At 43.4% G+C, this 18,309-nt stretch overlaps 1 protein-coding gene across 3 annotated transcripts in view; it reads right to left on the bottom strand.

Annotated features, from left to right (window-relative positions):
• GLT8D2 (glycosyltransferase 8 domain containing 2) overlaps window positions 1-17,688 on the bottom strand; it is a 39,904-nt gene extending 22,216 nt beyond the window's left edge. Inside the window, exons 1-2 of one of the 3 annotated variants that reach the window (XM_046646213.1) lie at window positions 14,766-15,052; window positions 11,076-11,176 (exon numbers count right to left, since the gene is read on the bottom strand). The gene's annotated coding sequence lies outside the window, so the exon portion shown is untranslated. Of the gene's footprint in view, window positions 1-11,075; window positions 11,177-14,765; window positions 15,053-17,498 lie in introns of those variants that run through there. The other 2 variants (XM_046646212.1, XM_046646211.1) reach the window with 2 other exon arrangements.
• Window positions 17,689-18,309: the final 621 nt, after the last annotated feature.

Below are 18,309 nucleotides of genomic sequence, written 5' to 3'. Positions count from 1 at the left end.
AGACAATCAACCCAAAAGTCATCATACAATTTTCAAGGACTAGGTCTTTGACTTTCTAATACGTGGTAAACTGAGCAATATTTCTTTGCTGTTGTGAACCTAGAATTTTAGAAACTAAATATTTCTTGAATATAGCTCGCTTCTTCAAACTGATTTCTCTGGCTGTTCAAACCATACAAAGGGCTCCCCAGAGGTCATCTTTTCTCTTCAGTTTTTTTTCCCTTCTCCAAAAAGAGTCCCGTCAGCCCTCTGAGTTGGCAGATCAGATGCTCTAACTGGAAGAAATGTCACAGAAGAAGCTCTCCTTGATCTAAAAGATCAACCCTATGCCTATCTCTGCTATCATAACTTCATTCCTTTGATAAGGAATCTTTTAGATCTTCAGAAATCCCTTTTGGAAACAGAATCACTCCTGTGAGGGGTGCACCTTACGCTCAATTCACTCATTCATTCAGTAAGTACTTAATTCGATCCTACTAAAAGCTCAGCCCTGTGCTGTGTGCTGGGGATGCACCAATGAACCAATCAATCCTGGCCCCCATCACCATGGAGCTTTCAGTCCAGTGGGGGAAAACAGATATTAAAATGTAACCAATAAAATAATTAGATATGGTGATATGAAGGAAACAACAGAGGTGCTGGGATAAAGATCAACAGAGGTGGGGAGGGCAGCAGGAAGAGAAATCAGGAAAAGCCTCACTGAGAAGATGGCATCTGAAGGCAGTGGAGAGAATGCAGAAGAGCCTCCTGGGCAAAGGCAACAGCAGGTGCAAAGGCCCTGTGGCTGAAAGGAGCTCTGAGTATTCTAAGTACTGCAAGAAGGTCAATGTGGCTGGAATGCAGTAGACTAAGGGAGGGACTGGCCTGAAGAGGCTGGAGACATCGTAATGGAGTTTGGATTTTATTTTAAACACATATAATCCCCTCCATCAGTTTTTGTCTTCATTAAAGTCCTAAAGCAATGTTTTCAAACACTCCCACAGGAATTCTGATGTTAAAGGAGAGGGAACACTCAAAGGCATCCACAATGAGCTCAAAATGTCTTACAAGTTTCTTGCTTTACCTTCAAATTCGTGTAAAGTGTGCAGGAAGGTAAAAAAAATAATAGTTCCTTTCATTGCCAGCAGAGTTCCCCTCAGGGAGAAAACTCTTTGTTTAGAAATCAAAGTCTTCTGTGCTTAGATGGGATGGGCAGAGATGAGAGCAGGAAAATCTTAAATGGGTCTGAGTAAATGATGAACTGGGATCCTGGGGTTTGGCAGCAGCCCAGGAACGTTATGTGAGGAGGAGAAAGACTCAGCAGCAGGGGCTGCCACTCGCCCCTGAGAACTTCTTTCCCCGTGGCAGGTGAGCCTCAGAGACGTTTCAAGAACTGGGATGTCCAATACTCAGTTCCCAGTCTTCCACCATTCTTGGCCCCTTCTAGTCTCCACCTACTTTTCCCTCTGGATCTAAAGACACGATGTGTCAACGTGTTTGAGGGAAATTAAGAGAAGGAGACCATGTTCCCCATTTTGAACACCCAGGACTGGGGAGAGAAGCAACTGAGACAGAAAGTTCCGTGGGCACTGGAAATGGAATGCAAGCCATCAGGAATTTGTAGGACTTTCGGAGGGGATACTGGATGGGGGAAAGGTGAGTTAATTTTATTTGAATCTCCAAATCCATGGCAGATGGCAGGAATCTTAAGCTTTTTTGTGATATAAATATCTTGGAAGTCTGGTGAAGCCCATAGACCTCCTCCCAGAATAATGCTTTTAAAAGCTTAAAAAATATATTATAAAGACAACCAATTACAAAATTTTAAAGAAAAGAAAGCCATCCAGAATATTGGGGGGAAAACCCAAATTTGTGATATAGCAATATATATGCTTCTTTCTCAAGTAATAAGAATTATCAGCAGGTTTAATAGTTACTGTAACGAAGTAGTAATGAGCTTAAAAAAAAAATGTGAGATATCTGTGACCACTGTAATGTGATATGAAATAATCTGATCTCTGCTGGTGATGAAGTCATGGATACTGAAGTTACTTTTGTGATTTGCTGCCGACATTCACAATCGAAGGAAATGCTCGATTTCAGTTGCAGGTTAGTGAAAATAAAGGCATAATTTTTTCTCAGCTAAGTACATGAAATCTTTTTAAATGTATCCATGGGCACTTTGGTGTTCTGCGCATCCCAGGTTAAAGGTTAGAACCCCCAGGCTAGGGAGACCCAATTGACATCCGGGTTAAGGTGTCACAGAAAAGTGATGTTTTAAACGTTTACTATCTAGAACAACTGCTGGAAAAACTGGAAGATTTGCCAGGTTTGTCTTGAGGCCTTTCATAGCCTGGGGCATACGGTGTGACGCTGCAGGGGCCTCCACACGCCACAGGGTAAGGAAGTGGTCCGGGGCAAACATGGGGGGGGGGGGGGCTGACTCTCAGCGTGACTGCCAGATGTGAGGGGCACAAGGGGAAGATAAAGCCCTCAGAGGAAAGCTGGAGGGATGTCACAGACAGATCGGGGCTAAGATTTCCCTGTGTTGCATTGCTGTACACTGTTGGAAGTAATTAAAATACCCACCTCTTTGCAACTTCATCTAGACCAATGTTGAAAAGTCCCCTGCCTCGAATGGTGCAGGTTACAGAAAACAACGGAAGGGCCAGGAGACAAAACAGAGCGAGATTCCTCACTTGATATTCGTACACGGCTTATATTGAACTTATTTAATAACCAATATGGCCCTCGGCATCGATCAATTAAAATGGGCACCCGACTGGCATATTCTAATAACCAGAAGCCTTGGCACCTACAGAACCACGTGAACGTATCATTAAATAGGTAATAAAACAAACAGTTAAGTACAGGAGATTCTAAATACACACGCACACACACTCACACACACGCACACACACACATGCATGCAATGCAATATATTCTGATTAGCAACAAGAGTTGCTGTCATGTCATCAACCCTTCTCATATTCTACCAAGCCAATTTTTTACTTTTTACACAGAGCCCTTGGTTTTGCATGTGACAAATTCAGGGCAAATTCCAAAGGGCTATCAACTAGATGTATTCTAGGAACAACTTCTTTTAACAGAAGAGGCTGGTTGTTTCTTCAGAGAATGAAGAACTGGCCTTATGAGAACTATTTTTCTGCCAAGACATTTGATACATGCTGACAAGGTAATTTCCTTGCGGTCTCCCGGATTTCCACAAATTTCCTATTCCAAACTTTCACAATTAGAAAGAGTGCTTCACCTCAGGAAACACAAATGTTGCTGTATCATAAATATTCGGGATACCTGTTTTATTTTAATTTTTCTTAAATAGGCTTCCTTTTGGTGACACATAATTTATTAAAGGCATATTATCAGGTAAGCTTCAAATTTTGACTTGTTGACTTTTAAATGTTTAAATATTTACATATAGTAGAATTCACTTTTTGGGTTGTATCATTCAATTAATTTTAACACATGTATAAATTCTTGTAATAATCACAACAAATGGGACATAGAGCAATTCCAACACCCCCAAAGGATTCTCTTGTGCTGCCCTTTTGTAAGCAGACCCTGCCCAACACATAGCCCCTGGCAGCCACGGATCTGTCCTCTGTCCCTGTAGCTTTACCATTTCCAGCATGTCACATAAATGGAATCACATGGTATACAATCTTTTGAGATTCTCTTCTTCTGCTTAGCATGATTCATTTGGGGTTCATACTCGCTGCTGAGCCTATCAATAGACTGTTCCTGTTTATTGCTGAATAATGTTCCATTGGAAGGATGTACCACAGTTTATTTATGTATTTACCCGTTGAAGGACATCTGAGTTGTTTCCAGTGTTTTGTGATTATGAATAAAGCCTCTGTAAACGCTTGTTTATAGGTTTTTGTGTGATTTTAAGTTTTCACTTCTCTACAGTAAACACTTAGAAGTGGGATTGCTGGGCCATTTGGTAGACGTGTGTTTAACTTTATAAGAAACCGTCAATCTGTTTTCCTAAGTGGCTGTATCACTTTGCATTCCTACCAGGAATCTAAGAGAATTCCAGTTGCTCTGCACTCTTGTCGGTGGTTGGTATTGTCAGTACTTTTTATTTTAGCTTTTCTGATAGGTGTATTTCACTGTGGTTTTAATTTGCACTTCCCTAATGACTACTGATGTTGAGCATCTTCTTATGTGTTTATTTGCCATCTGTGTATGGTTATGATAGTCAATTTTAGGTGTCAACTTGATTGGGTCAGGGGTTCCCAGATATTTGGTCAAACATTATTCTGGGTGTTTCCGTGAGGGTGTTTTTGGATGAGATTAACATTAATTTGGTAAACTAAATAAAGAAGATTGACCTCTCTAATGTGGGTGGGCCTCATCCAACTAGTTGAAGTTCTGAATAGAACAAAAAGGCTGACCTTTCCCTGAGTAAGAGAATTTCTCCGGCCTGACTGCCTTTGAACTGGGACGTTGGCTTTTTCCTACCTTCAACTCAAACTAAAACATATGCCCTTCCTGGATCTCAAGCCTGCCAGCCATCAGACTGGATCTTCACCATCACTTCTCCTGGTTCTCAGACCTTCAGACTCAGACAGGAACCACACTACTGGCTCTCTTGAGTCTCCAGCTTGCTGTCTCACCCTGTAGATCTTGGGTCTGGTGGGTCTCCATAATCACATGAGCCAATTCCTTATAACAAATCTGTTTGACATACATATATGTCCTGTTGGTTCTGTTTCCCTGGAGAACCCTGACTACAGGTTTACACAGTGAAGCATCTGTGTAAATCTTTTGCCTATTTTTTATTTGGGTCATTTTCTTATTTTTGAATTGTGTGAGTTCTTTACATATTCTAGATACAGATCTTTTGTTGGATATGTGATTTTCAAATACTTTCCCCCAGTACATGGCTTGTCTTTTCATTCTCTTAACAATGAATTTTGCAGAGCAAAAATTTTTAATTTTGATAATGTCAAATTCATCAATTTTTTTCTTTTATGGATCATGCATTTGGTGCAATATCTAAAAACTTTTTGCCTAACCCTTGATGAGTTTATTCTATGTTTTCTTCTGAGAATTTCGTAGTTTTATATTTTACACTGACATTTTGAGTTAGTTTTTGCATATAGCATGAGTCATAGGTTAAAGTCCATTTTTTTAGCATTTGGATATCCAGTTGTTCAAGGACCATTTGTTGAGAAGATGGTCCTTTCCATTGATTGATTTTTTTTTTAAAGATTTTATTTTTTTTCCTTTTTTTCCCCAAAGCCCCCTGGTACATAATTGTATATTCTTAGTTGTGGGTCCTTCTAGCTGTGGCATGTGGGACACCGCCTCAGCATGGCTTGATGAGCAGTGCCATGTCTGTGCCCAGGATTCGAACTGACGAAACACTGGGCCACCTGCAGCAGAGCACGCGAACTTAACCACTCGGCCACGGGGTCAGCCCCTCCATTGACTGATTTTTTCTTTAATATTTCATTCCAATTTCAGGGTGTCCAAAGGGAGACTTGAGATCTGTCAAGGAGTTTTAATATAGAGGATTAAGTGTGTCCCAAAGAAGGGAGAGAGGGCTCAACCCAGGTTTTGGATTCTCTCCAATACTTTCTCCCAGGAGAATTATAAATCCGGATAGCCATCAGTCACTAAAAAGTGACTTATATCATCAAATAAAGATTCAGCAATGTTCTCAAAGTGGCACCAGGCTTAAGGAGGCAAGACAAGGACTGATAACATCGTGAAAAAGTTTCAACCAAACATTTCCCCACATTCAAATCCCACCTTTGCACAATATTTGTGCCCTCAAGTCCAAGAAAGCTAACGAACTCCCTGTTCTTAAAATACACCTGTAACAACTCTGCCTCCTGGTTGTCCCAGTTCACAGCTTACCTATGTGCTTATTACAGCACCTGACACATTCATTAGAAGAAGCAGCGGGCACAAAGAGAAGCAGAGGACAGCAGGGCAGGTTTGATGAAAAAATTAACTTTAAGTATTAGAAGAGAACTTGATAAAATTCATTTTAGTCTGAAAATTTTAAATTCAAGTTTGTCCCATTTATATGTTCATTCACTTCTTTGTGGCATTTTGCCAATCAGCCCAGATGCTGGAAACCGACATCCTTTATCTTTTTTTTTTTGAAAAAAAGTTAATTTTCTATAAATAACAATTTGTGTTGAAAACTCAAAGTTTATTTTAAAATTAAGTTGATCCTTCTTCATTATGGTCCTTCAAAGGGACTTCTGAACTTGACGTTTGATTGGAGGCAGCAGTCGGCAAACAGGGAATATAATAACCTTTAGAAACTGGCCACACGACAGAGAGACAGCCTGCGGGAGGCAATCAAGACAGAGGGGCTGTCAGAGTACCAAGCTTCTTCGTGAAGCAAAGAATTGTGAGGGCTTGCTGGCAGTGGTCTAGGGAAATGCGTCAACAGGAATCTGATTCAAGTCTTTGATTCACTGTGAAGACCAGCTATAATGTCCCTTTTATTGTCCCAGGATATACACTCTATACCCAGGAGCTGATTGCATCCGCCTCTGTACCAGGGAAAGAATCGTGTCGAAACAGCACATTACTTAGGGTCCTTTTGCGATTGGTTTCAGGTACTGCTTATCTATTTACGATTTTAGATGGCAAGCATTCAGCTAACTTTTCGAGATGATGTAAGCCTAGAATGGTCTTTGGCCGCATGCCCCCATGCCCTCCCCCCACCCCTGCCATGAAGGAAGGCCATCTAGTACACAGGAGGGAATGAGGGGAGGAGCGGAAGGATTTGAGCTCGAGTCTCTGATGTCACCTCTTCCCTGGGTGTCCCAGTTAGCCATGGCAAGAAATTCCCCTTTTTTTTCCTTAAATTGCTTTGAAATGAGGTTCAGTTTCTTGCAAACAAGAGCCCTTACAAACACATTCCCTGTGGGCAGAATGGTGGGGACACACGGGGAGAAGCTTGCTGGGTCTAGATAATAACAATAGCTACCATTTACTGAAAGCTTAATTTGCACCCAGCTCTATGCTGACCATTTAGATACATTATCTCCTTTAATCTTTACAACACTTTTCAGGTGGATCTATTACTATCTCCATTTCGAATGAGGAAACTGTGGCTCAGAGAGGTTCAGTAACTTGCTCAAAATGACACAGCTAGGAAATGGCAGAGCAGAGATTTGAAATTAGGGCTCTCTGACTTCAAAGCCTATGCTTTTTAACCACAAGGTGCTGAAGCTCTTGAAGGGCCAACTTGGCTACCCCAGGAAGCAGGTGACAGATGTCACTGTGCACTGATGAGGTTTCACAGCTCACAGGCAAGGTTGATCTGCTTGCCCCTGGGTGCCGGGCTGCCATAACTACTGAAATCATGCCAGAAGCAGAGAAATAGTAAGTGCTGACTCCTCTGAGAAGTGGGCTCGTATTTCCCCTGTCCAGCATGCTGCCAACTCTAAAATCTCTTTAAGATGACACAAGAGGTTTCAGGAAACTGACAACGACACATCTAATTACAAGGCACAGCAGTGGTGAACCAAGGAGGGAAATTTCTGAAGCAGATTCCTGTAGGAAAGCTTCTAAGCCACTTTTAGAATACAAGGCAGGAGTGGGTTCCTTGAGAAGGATGTACTTCCAAAAGAAAGCCTATTTTATTTAATTTAAAAAAGTGAAATTGTATAAAGATCGGCATGCCTGATTGGCATCCTTCTCTCCCTCGTTACAATTTCATCTCATCTCTGATGGTGGCATGTCCTGTCTAAGCTGCTGTAAATTGGTGTTTCTGGCACTTGTAGTCAAAAGCATTCTAATAGATTAAGCAAGTGCTTGAGAAATGCCTGCAGCTCCTAGACAGGAGCTGACCTTGGGGATTTGGTACAGGGAGCGGAGTTGTCAAGAGGTAGGAAACTGATGGAGGAAGTCAGGGGCAAGAGCGGGCAGGAATGGAGGGAGGGACAGCTTAAGAATGCAAAGAATAAGAGGCAGAGACCTGGGGCCAAGAGCAACGGGAATGTCTGGGGCAGAGCCTGGGAGAGCATCTTCTGGGTTAACACGGTTCCTGCCCGCAAGGAAATGCACCGCAGGATTCACTCCCATGCAGGGCCAAGGCCAGGTGCCCGGGTGGTGCAGACCACCTGCCAGCTCTCTGCTCCTTTGCACACTTCTTACACGTGGCCTGGAGGACTCCACACTCGCCGGCTTTTCTGCCACCTTTCTCACTGCTCATTCTCAGTCACTTTCGCTGGTTCCCTCTATCTCCTGAACTTCTAAACGTTGGAACACCTCGGCAGTCAGTGCTTGATTTCTTCTCTTCTCTCTCTAAACTTTCTCCTTAAGAGGTCTCAACCCATCTCATAGCTTTAAATACCATTCACACTCTGACAACTCCCACATAACTCTCCCCAGCTCAGACCTCTGACATAAACCCCAGATTCCTAAAGCCACCTGCCCACTTGGCATCTCCACTTGAAGACATCCACCTATCCAAAACCGAGCTCCTGATATTTCCCCCAAAACAGGCACTCCCATAATCTTCCCAGCTCCATTAATGGAGACTCCATTTTTCTAATTGCTCTGGCAAAATGAACTTGGAGTTATCCTCGACCCCTCTGTGTCTCTCGTTCTCCATACACAGATGGACAACAAATCCTGTCAGTTCCACCTTCAAAATATATCCAGAATTTTCACCACCTGCCCTGCCTCTATGCTGGCCTGATCACCGTCATCCGTTGACTGGATTATTCTGCCTTTGTCTCCTTTTAGCTGATTTTCAACAAAGCAGCCAGAGGGAGCCTGTTAAAATATGAGTCAGATTATGTTATTTTCTGTTCAAAACGTTCTAAGGCCTCCCTGTCTCTCCCAGAGTAAAAGCCGAAGTCCTTACAGTGTCCTGCAGGATCTCACACGACCACACGAGCCTCCTTGCCAGACATTCTTTTGACTCAGAGCCTTTTACATTCACTGTTCCCTCCACCCGGCATGCTGTTCCCTCCACCTGGAAAATTCCTTCCAGATATTCACGTGGCTCACTCCTTTACCTCCCTCAGACTCTGAGTCAAAAGCCCCGAACCCCAACAATACATAGAATACTTCTCCTCAGCAATTACCAGCACCCAACAGGCAGCCTATTTTGCTACTGGTTTATCATCTGTGCTCTCAATGACAGATTATAAACTCCATGAAGGCAGGGCTTTTGGTCTGTTTTGTCCATTGCCAGATGCCCAGCACAAGCACCTGGCGATATAAACCCTCACAAATACTTCCAGACTGAAGGAATGACTATCTGACCCTCTCCTCTAGGACATTGCCCAAGCACATCCAACCTCGGATTTCACAACTGAAACCAGCACCTCCCCCAGAGAAGCTCCTCCTCCAGTGTCCTCTGAACCTCCTCTTCAACTTCTCCCTCCTAATCCCTCAGTCAATCACTGCCTCCTACGAGGTCACCTCCCAAGTATTTCTTCAGTCCCTCTCCTTCCTTTCTTTCTTTTTGTTTTTTGAGGAAGATTAGCCCTGAGCTAACTACTGCCAGTCGTCCTCTTTTTGCCGAGGAAGCCTGGCCCCGAGCTAACATCCGTTCCCATCTTCCTCTACTTTATATGTGGGATGCCTACCACAGCATGGCTTTTGCCAAGCGGTGCCATGTCCTCACCCGGGATCTGAACCGGCGAACCCCGGGCTGCTGAGAAGCGAACGTGCAAACTTAACTGCTGCGCCACCGGGCCGGTCCCCCATCCCCTCTCCTTTCTAACCTGCCTCATCTCACTCGCTCGCTGACTCTGCAGCAGCTTCCCGCCCGGCCCTCCTGCCTTAGAATTTCTGCTCCCTCTCCTTTGCCAGTCTAGCCTTGGCACAGCTGCCAGAGTGACTATTTTTGTTGTTTGATAAGTACAGTAAATTAATTTGAAATATACATGTATTTTGAGTATCTTTAATTTTATGTTCAATTTTCCTTTTCTTCTTATCAACTAAAATATTTCAAGTCTACCAAAAAGTTGAAAGAATGAATTCTCATATACCCTACGCCAGATTCGCCAATTGCTTACATGCTGCAATATTTGCTTTATTTCTTATTTCTCTTTCTCTCTCTGATATCTATCTATCTATCTATCTATCTATCTATACACATCATGACATTCACCCCTAATTACTTCACATCTGAAGAACAAGGACATCCTCCTATATAACCACAATGCCATTATCACACTCAGGAAAAATAAAATAACGATAATTTTAAAACATCCAATAAGCAGTCCACATTCAAATTTCCCCCATTATCCCAACATCATCTTTGATGGTTTCATTGTCATGACTTCAGTTTCTTTTACTCTTGATCAGTCCCACCCCACCCACACTGCCTTTTTAGTTTTCATGACCTCAATTTTCTTGAAGAAGACAAGCCAGTTGTCTTGTAGATTTCTTCTGACGATTTGCAACACAATTCTGAGTGCCCCTTTCTTGCCTAAAGCCCTTCATTAGAACCCCACTACCGAAAGGTTAAGGTTGGAGCTTATGATGCCTGTAGGTCCTCCGTGCTATGCCGTCTGTCCAAGCTGAACCACTTGAAGGTTAGCCTCCAGCCCTCCACGGTCCTCCACACCCAAGTCTATGCTTTTTTGCCTCTGGACTTGAGTTCCTGCTGTTCCCTCTGCCTGGAAGGAACAGGCAGAGGAAGGAACACCCTTTCCCTTCCTCCTCTTTCCCCAGTAAATTGTTCCTTGTGCTTTAAAGATCCGCTTCAGGCATCACCTCCTTCAGGAAGTCTCTCCTGATTGCCCTGCCTTGACGTTCCCCTAATCACCACTCCCGTCCGTATCCCTGCACTCAGAACACTGTGTTCTAGCATCATGGGTGTGCCTGTCTCCTCCACTAGATCAGGAAATGACTTAAGAAAGGGACTGTGGCTTACCCACCTCTGTGAGCCTCAGTGAATGTGTGCGGAATGAATGAGTGAGAAACAGGAGAGAGGAAGAAAGAGAAAGAGGCTCTTGTTCTGCTCTTCAATCCCAGGAAGAAAGGGGTCAGCATACCTTCACTAAGGAAGAAAGACAGAAGGAGGAGACAGATGGTCCCACTCCAGGAATAAAAGCACAAGACTCTGGTTTTCTTACCTGCTTCTCTCTTCCCATCACACATCAAGGAGCCCCAGAACTGTGTCCTCTGTACCCTTATCAACTTTCCTAGGCTGAGTGACTTCCGTGTTGTGGTTTCCCTGTAGTAATAAACAGTCAAGCACGTAGCATTAAAGAGCCTGCAGGCTTGTCTTGAAGACAGCAAGAAAGACAGAGCTGGGGAATCACCTCAAAGCCAGCGTTAGAGGAATTCCCTAGGAAGGTACTGGATGGTGGCAGCTTCAAAGAGGGGAGAAAAGAAGGCTGAGGTCATAGGGCTTGTGACTGGGAAGAAAAGGAGAGCTGAGGGAATTGGTCTGGACCTGAGAAGTGTCCGTTAAGTTTAAAAACAGGCCCCTGAAGACCTTGCATAGGGAGCTGTTTTACCAGATGCCAAAGAGTTTGGGCCTGTAGCCAAGTCTGGAAAGAATGTTTTAAGACCTGGCAGTGGCTAAGGGGATTAGCCCTGCTGTGGAAGAAAGGCAGAAGTGGGAAGGACTCCAGAAAAATATTGCAAAAAGCAGAGCCCCTAGGTTTTATTTCACATGCCAACTCTAATCAGTTGGTAGGTGCTTTGGGTATTGCTAAATTGAGAAGGAATCTAAAGCCATCACAAGACTCAGTAAGAAAAAGAAAGAAAGAAAAGAAAGAAAGGAGAGAAAAGAGAAAGAAAGAAAGAAAGAAAGAAAGAAAGAAAGAAAGAAAGAAAGAAAAAGGAGTGCTGTGATTGATTAATTATGTCTGCCATGGGTTCAGGTACAGAGGATGGGAACGGACCTGGGAATCAGAGGGGAAGATAAAAGAGAGGACTCCTAAAAGATACTGTTGAATGACTTAAATCCATCAGGGAATGTGCCTGAGTGGAAATATCCTGGGCTTTGTCATTACACAGAGCTGACTTTGAAACCTGATTCTGCCCTATTTCTTAGCTGTGCAATCTTGGGCAACTTATAGAAGCCAATCTGGAAAATGGGATGTTCTGCAGATTAAATTAAATAACCTATAATAATAATAGGTAACACTTGCATAGCAATTTCTATCTTCCAGGCGTTGTTCTAAGACCTTTACATATATTAATTAATTCAATTCTCACAACAACCCTATAAGGTTATTATCTCCAATTTGCCAATGAGGAAATGGAAGTTCAGGGAGGTTTAGAGACCTGCCAAGGGTGACACAACTAATGAGGGGCAGAGCTAGGATTCGCAGGCAGGCAGTCTGGCTCTGAGTTCATATTCTTAACCAGCTTCACAGCTACTACAGCCAACTACTTTCCATGGCTGACTGTTATCACTATGTGTCCAGCGACTGACATAATCTCTGTGATTTAACTTAACTCCATAAGACTTTAACCCTGCAGTTCGCACCTGCATAAAACACATTTAATAGAGCCCTTCATCTTAAACCATGTAAGCTGTAGAGTCATGAACAGGACAATAGAACGAGCTCACCAGAAGAAAAGAGAGAGAGAGAGAAAAAAAGAACAAAATCAGAACTCAGGAATCTGATCTCTAAGAACATCTCTGGCTTTTTTGGGTTTTGCTATAGCATGAAAGGTTTACTCAAGATCCACCAAGATACACAGGACAGGGAAGCCCGATGAAGGCGCCTTCAGTTTGTGGAGGACCCATTCTGCTTTTTCCTGTGTTGGAAAGAGGCATTCTTTCACAAAATGTGTCAAAAAGCTATAGCTCCTGGCTTTTATATAAATTTCTATAGGAACATAGTCAGGCTTATTCTTTGATGTTTTGTCGATGGCTATTTTCACACTAAAACAGCAGATCTGAGTAGCTGCAATGGAGACCACAGAGCTTGCAAGGCCACCTATCTGGCCCTTTGAAGAAAAAGTTTGCTGATTCCTGCTGTCCCCTTGAGGCCAGATTTTCCATATCTCAACATGGCACATGTGATCAATCTTATGCCCTTAACTAGGGAAGGAAGAACAAGATGTCCCCTTGCGTGTTCACCAGGGGAGGTATGAAGTAGGATGTTCATAAGAGAAACCAAATAAAAACAGATGTGGCCAGAATAGAATATAGTAGAGTGCGCTCTGAGATGTGTTGATCAATGTTACGTGATAAAATCATTCATGGGTCAACTGGGAACCAGTCTGTTAAACAATCGCAAGCAGATTTCTCTACTGCAGGACTTCTCAGGACCTTTAAAAAGCCATTATGCTTTCTGAGATTTCTAAGAAGGTGATATAGTTCACAGAGCACTTTTTTCCCATGGGACTATCTTCTTCAGAACATTCTTTGGTAAATACTGAAATAAAAGGTGGCTTTAGAATCATGCTCCCTGGGAACTAGAAATGAAAACTATGAGGGCGTGGCTTAATAAGCATGTCTTTCTCTCATCAAGGAAAGAGGGAGAACAAAAAAGAAACAAAGGGAGCCAGAGTGGAAAAAAAGAAAGAGAGGCATTTGAAGAGAGGAAGGAAGAAAGTAGGGCCCTGGAGAGACAGGATGTGAGGACACAAGGAACACTTGGATGACCGGAGTCTCAGAGGGAACACGTGTCAAAAGCAGGGCTGCGCCCCAATGCAGGAGGTGTGGTCACTTTCACCATCGCCATCCTCATCATCAGCACCACCAGAGACGCTAACCTTCCCTGAGGCCTCACTACCCTGCAGATCCTGAGTCACGTCCTTTAGACATAGGATGTCCCTTAAGTCCTGTTTTACAGATGAGCAAATAGAGTCACTGACAAGTTAAATAACTCACCAAGAGTCAAACCTTATAAAGCTTATAAGCGGGAGTGCATAGATTCAACTCTGTGAGTCTGACCCCAGAGCCCACGTTCTCACCACTGCCCCGCACTGCTCTCCGTCTGACCACATTAGATGAAGGACTGGGATTCTGTTACGTAACACAAAAAGGATACTGTACAGAAATGCAACACCGAGCCATTTGGAGAAAAAGACAAAACAAACAAACCAATGTCATTTTGGATATTTGGCTACATAAAACCAAACAGCTAGAGGACTAATGTTTTTCCACAGCACATCCAGATTTTTAGATATCATCATATTTTCTTCCTCTCTCTCTTTTTACTCTTGTGTTAACTATCCCGTCTTAACTCATGTCACAAGTTATACATCAGGCTTATCCAATGTATTACATTTGCTCATAAAGTGAACATAACAAGACAGTTTTTGAGTGTTAAAAAGCATTTTCAACCCAAACACTATGACTATTGTATTTACAATAAGCCTCATTTAGATTTCCACAACTGTCAGTTCCTCTTTCGGGGGATTGCTGCCCTCAAAACAGCCTAAGACAGATTCTGAAAACATGAATCACAGCTCAATTAAATCTTTAGTGGCTCAGAAACTTACCTGCATTAAATGCTAGCGTTTGTCTGCGTCCTAGCTAACCGCTGATTTCCATGCTGAAAATCTGATGCAAAGAGTACACTGTTTGGGGTGGGGGGAGGGGTTGAACCCCGGTCTGGAAAAGCAGTCCAGGCTGTGAAAAACTTGCACACTGAGTATTCTGGATTTGCTTCCATGGCAAAAAAAGTTTCCGTTGAAACGCTGCAAACATGGGCTAGGGGCTCTTGAAGGCAAAATTTGTGTGGGACAATCTACCTCCGATTTGGTTTTTTGAATCTATAGCAAAAGAAAGGAGCGCTCCAGGCGGGCCAGGGTCGAACGGAAAGGCTGCCACGCCGCACGTAAATTTCTGTTACCTGGTGAATGGTGACGGCTGGGCTTTGGGCTCCTCGGTCCAGAAGAGCTGCAGGGCAGAGCGTTCAGATCGTGGCTGGCCGCGGGCTGCTGCCCTTCACAATACATCGGCTGCTTCTAAGATCTCATTGGAAATCCTACAGGGCTGGAGAGCCCCAAGGCCAATATAACGTTTCCAAGAGTATTCCTCCCCCTCCCACCCGCCTTTGCTTGCGTTGACTTGGAGCGGCTCGGGTTTCTTCCACCCCTGCGCGGAGCAGCTGGGACTCCAGGCGTTGCGCTGGCAGCGTGAGGAGGCCCCGAAACCACTTCCAGATGTGCTTGGCAGGCCGGCTGGGATGGGCCAGACTTCCTCTGGCATCCCCCTCCACCGGCAGTCTGTGCGCATATCATTTCCAAAACAAGGCTGCTCTAGAGGAAAAGATTCAAAATCTGAGAAAAGTAAATGCTTGGAGGGTGAATTTCTACCACACGTTGGGTCTAAGGTAAACTTTGAAATGGCAGAAGTGAAAAAATTAAGTTCATGCTGATTTTAAGAACATCTTCCTGTTAGCTAGCTTCTCCTGAAATCTCCTAGTCATTAAAATGCCAGCATCCCCAAATCAAAGCCGGGATAAGAATGATGGTCTCATCCTAGCAAGGCAGTGATAGTGGCAGAAGTTTCAAGATGGTGTGTTTTGTGCCTGAACACAGAAAAGAATAAGGCGGGGAATCAACCCCACCCAGCTCTGTGCTCTTCTGTGTTTCTGCCATTGAATCTCAGAAACCCAGGGAATGTGTTAGCGCTTTGCCTGGGATCACAGAATTTATTTCTGCCATGGCTTCTCTCCCTAGTTCCTATAAGGAAATGAGGACCCCTCTGCTCACAACCTCTTTCTAAAGCGGTGTTGCCCAATAGAAATGGAATGCAAGCCACATGGTAATTTTAAATTTTCTTGTAGTCACTTGAAGAAAAGTACAGAGGTAAAATTCATTTTAACAATATATTTTATTTAACCCACTAGATACCAAATATTATTTCAACATATAATCAACATAAAACATTATTAACTAGTCATTTTACCTTCTTTTTTGTGTGTGTTAAGTCTTTGAAATCTGGTGTGTATTTTATACTTGCAGTACATCTCGATTCAAACACTAAATTTCATCAGAAACAATTGATATGTATTTAGGTTTCATAAAATTTACAGTGTAAACAATAGATTCACATATTCAGGTTGTTCCAAGCACACTTAACAATTTTCCAATAACTGAATCAAGAATCGGTTTTTCAATTTCAATTCATTTAAACTAAGTAAAATTTAAAATTCAGTTCCTCAGTGGCACTAATCACAGGGTAAGTACTCAGTAGCCAGCGTGGCTAGTGGCTACTGTATTGAACCATGCTGCTCTAATGGATTGAGTGGGGTTTTTTCAGACTCGAACTTGGAGAGTGGGAGTATCCCGAATAGCTTCCATTTGTATAGAACTTCCAACATTGACAAAGCATTTTTGCATCTATTTCGTTTTATTCTCACGACATTCCTTTTAGGTAAATTGAGCAGATGTTTTTGCCCCAATCTGCAGATGAGCCAACTGAGGCTGTGAGCAAGTTAAAGTCTAAGTTCCCAAAGCAAGTTACTGATGAAGCCAGGACTGCAATTCTCGTTCAGCACTTCTCAACTGTTCCTTACTTGTTTCAAATACTAAGATTTTTGGCTGCAGCTCTAGGGTTTTATTGCATCCACAGTTACTGCATTCTTCTCTCGGTCATCCTTCAGCATCATGTCACTGTTTGTATAGAAATAAACTGGCTGCCCTGGCGGCATTCCCTTATATACTCCTGTTAAAGTGCTCACACAATCCAGCAAGTGTGTCATTTTTCTTTGGGGCAGGCTTGACATTATGCTATTCCTCTTCTCTCTTTCCTCCCAGCAAGTTGTATTCTGTTTTAACCACAGCACCATTCAATGTTGTCGCTAACAGGCATGGTAGTAAGATATTTATCTTTGGTGGCAGCAAAGATACTTTGTATACATTGATCCCCTGTGGGAAGCCAGAAGGTTCAGTGGCTCTAAGTCCTCCTGCTCCAGTCCCATTGTACCCACGTGAGCAAAAATATCAACATTTCCTGGCTCAGGGCTTGCCGCTGCCCTCCCAGAATTATGTGCTGTCAGGAGCATCAGGAGAGGCCCTCAGACGTGTCCCAAGGCATCGTGGTGGAAAGCTCTCCAAGCTGGCCTATTCCAGCTTCCTCCAAAGACTGGATTTTCTCCCCTTTGCATCTCTCATGCACTTGCAGAATGTCTGCCCCAGTGTAGGAGCTGGTGAATAAGCAGGTTCAGAGAGTATGACAACCAAAGCCCCAAGAGGGAACTCAGAACTGAAATAGGAATCACATTGTTTTCACAGACTCTGCTTGCTATTCAGATTAATTTCCACATGGACCCAAATCTCTGTGGTCATTATTCTCTGTACACTTTCCCCCTGGCCCCCTCTGTCTCCAACCTCTGATTCTTTCTCCTTTATTTCTGCTGGGCCATGTTCTGAAGATGCAAGAGGCTTACTATCTATGACCTAGATTTCCACATTGTACGCACAGATTGTTCCCTGGGGAAGAAATGACTAGAACTGAAAGAGACACAGGATGTAAGAGACACGCTGATAAGTGCTGTGGCTACCAGCATGGGCTCTGCAGACAGACAGACCTAGGTGTTTGCTCAGGTATTAAAGTTACACATTACTGAAAACCTCACCTTCAGTTTCCTTGTCTATAAAGTGGGGAAGCCTCACAGGACTGTTTGAGGCTTAAAAGACATCATGGGGGCTGGCCCAGTGGTGTAGCAGTTAGGTTCACAGGCTCTGCTTCGGTGGCCCAGGGTTCACCGGTTTGGATTCCAGGCGTGAACCTGAGCACCACTTATCAAGCCATGCTGTGGCGGCATCCTATATATAAAACAGAGGGAGATGGGCACGGATGTTAGCTCAGGGCCAATCTTCCTCAGCAAAAAGAGGAGGATTGGTGGCAGATGTTAGCTCAGGGCTAATCTTTCTTAAAAAAAAAAAAAAGGAAAAGAAAGACATGCACATAAAGCACTCAGTAAGGGCTCAATATATCGTTATTATTAGTATTGTTGCCCAAAGACACCCCAAGGTAAGAACTAGGGAAAGAAATTGTAACAGTATGTTATTTGTAACTTTAAAAAAATCTAAATGAGTTATATGATGTTGCTGGGCCTACTTCTTCTGTGGCTCTGCTTCTTCCCTTCAAATAGAAACACTCTTTCATTTGGGGCAGTAATTGCCAGTTAAAAATACTCACCTGTCAGACCTCCTGCAGCTAGAGCGCCATGTAAGCAGAAGTCAGCTGTTTGTGACTTCCTAGAAAGCTGCTGTTCTCCTGGCAAAGGGCTGTTTGGTGCCTTTTGCCCTTTCTTCCTACCTGACATCCAGCCTTGATGCCTGGAGGTGGAGTAGCCATCTTGCAGTTCTGCGGAGAAAAGGCCCACACTGTGCTGGGGTACGTGGCCACACCGCTGTACACAGAGATTGCAGTGTTGAATCAGT

This window comes from Equus quagga, chromosome 19 (genome assembly GCF_021613505.1).
Source record: "Equus quagga isolate Etosha38 chromosome 19, UCLA_HA_Equagga_1.0, whole genome shotgun sequence".
Lineage (NCBI taxonomy): Eukaryota > Metazoa > Chordata > Mammalia > Perissodactyla > Equidae > Equus > Equus quagga.
Note: the sequence above shows the minus strand (reverse complement) of the source record. Positions and strands in the feature narration are given on the sequence as shown.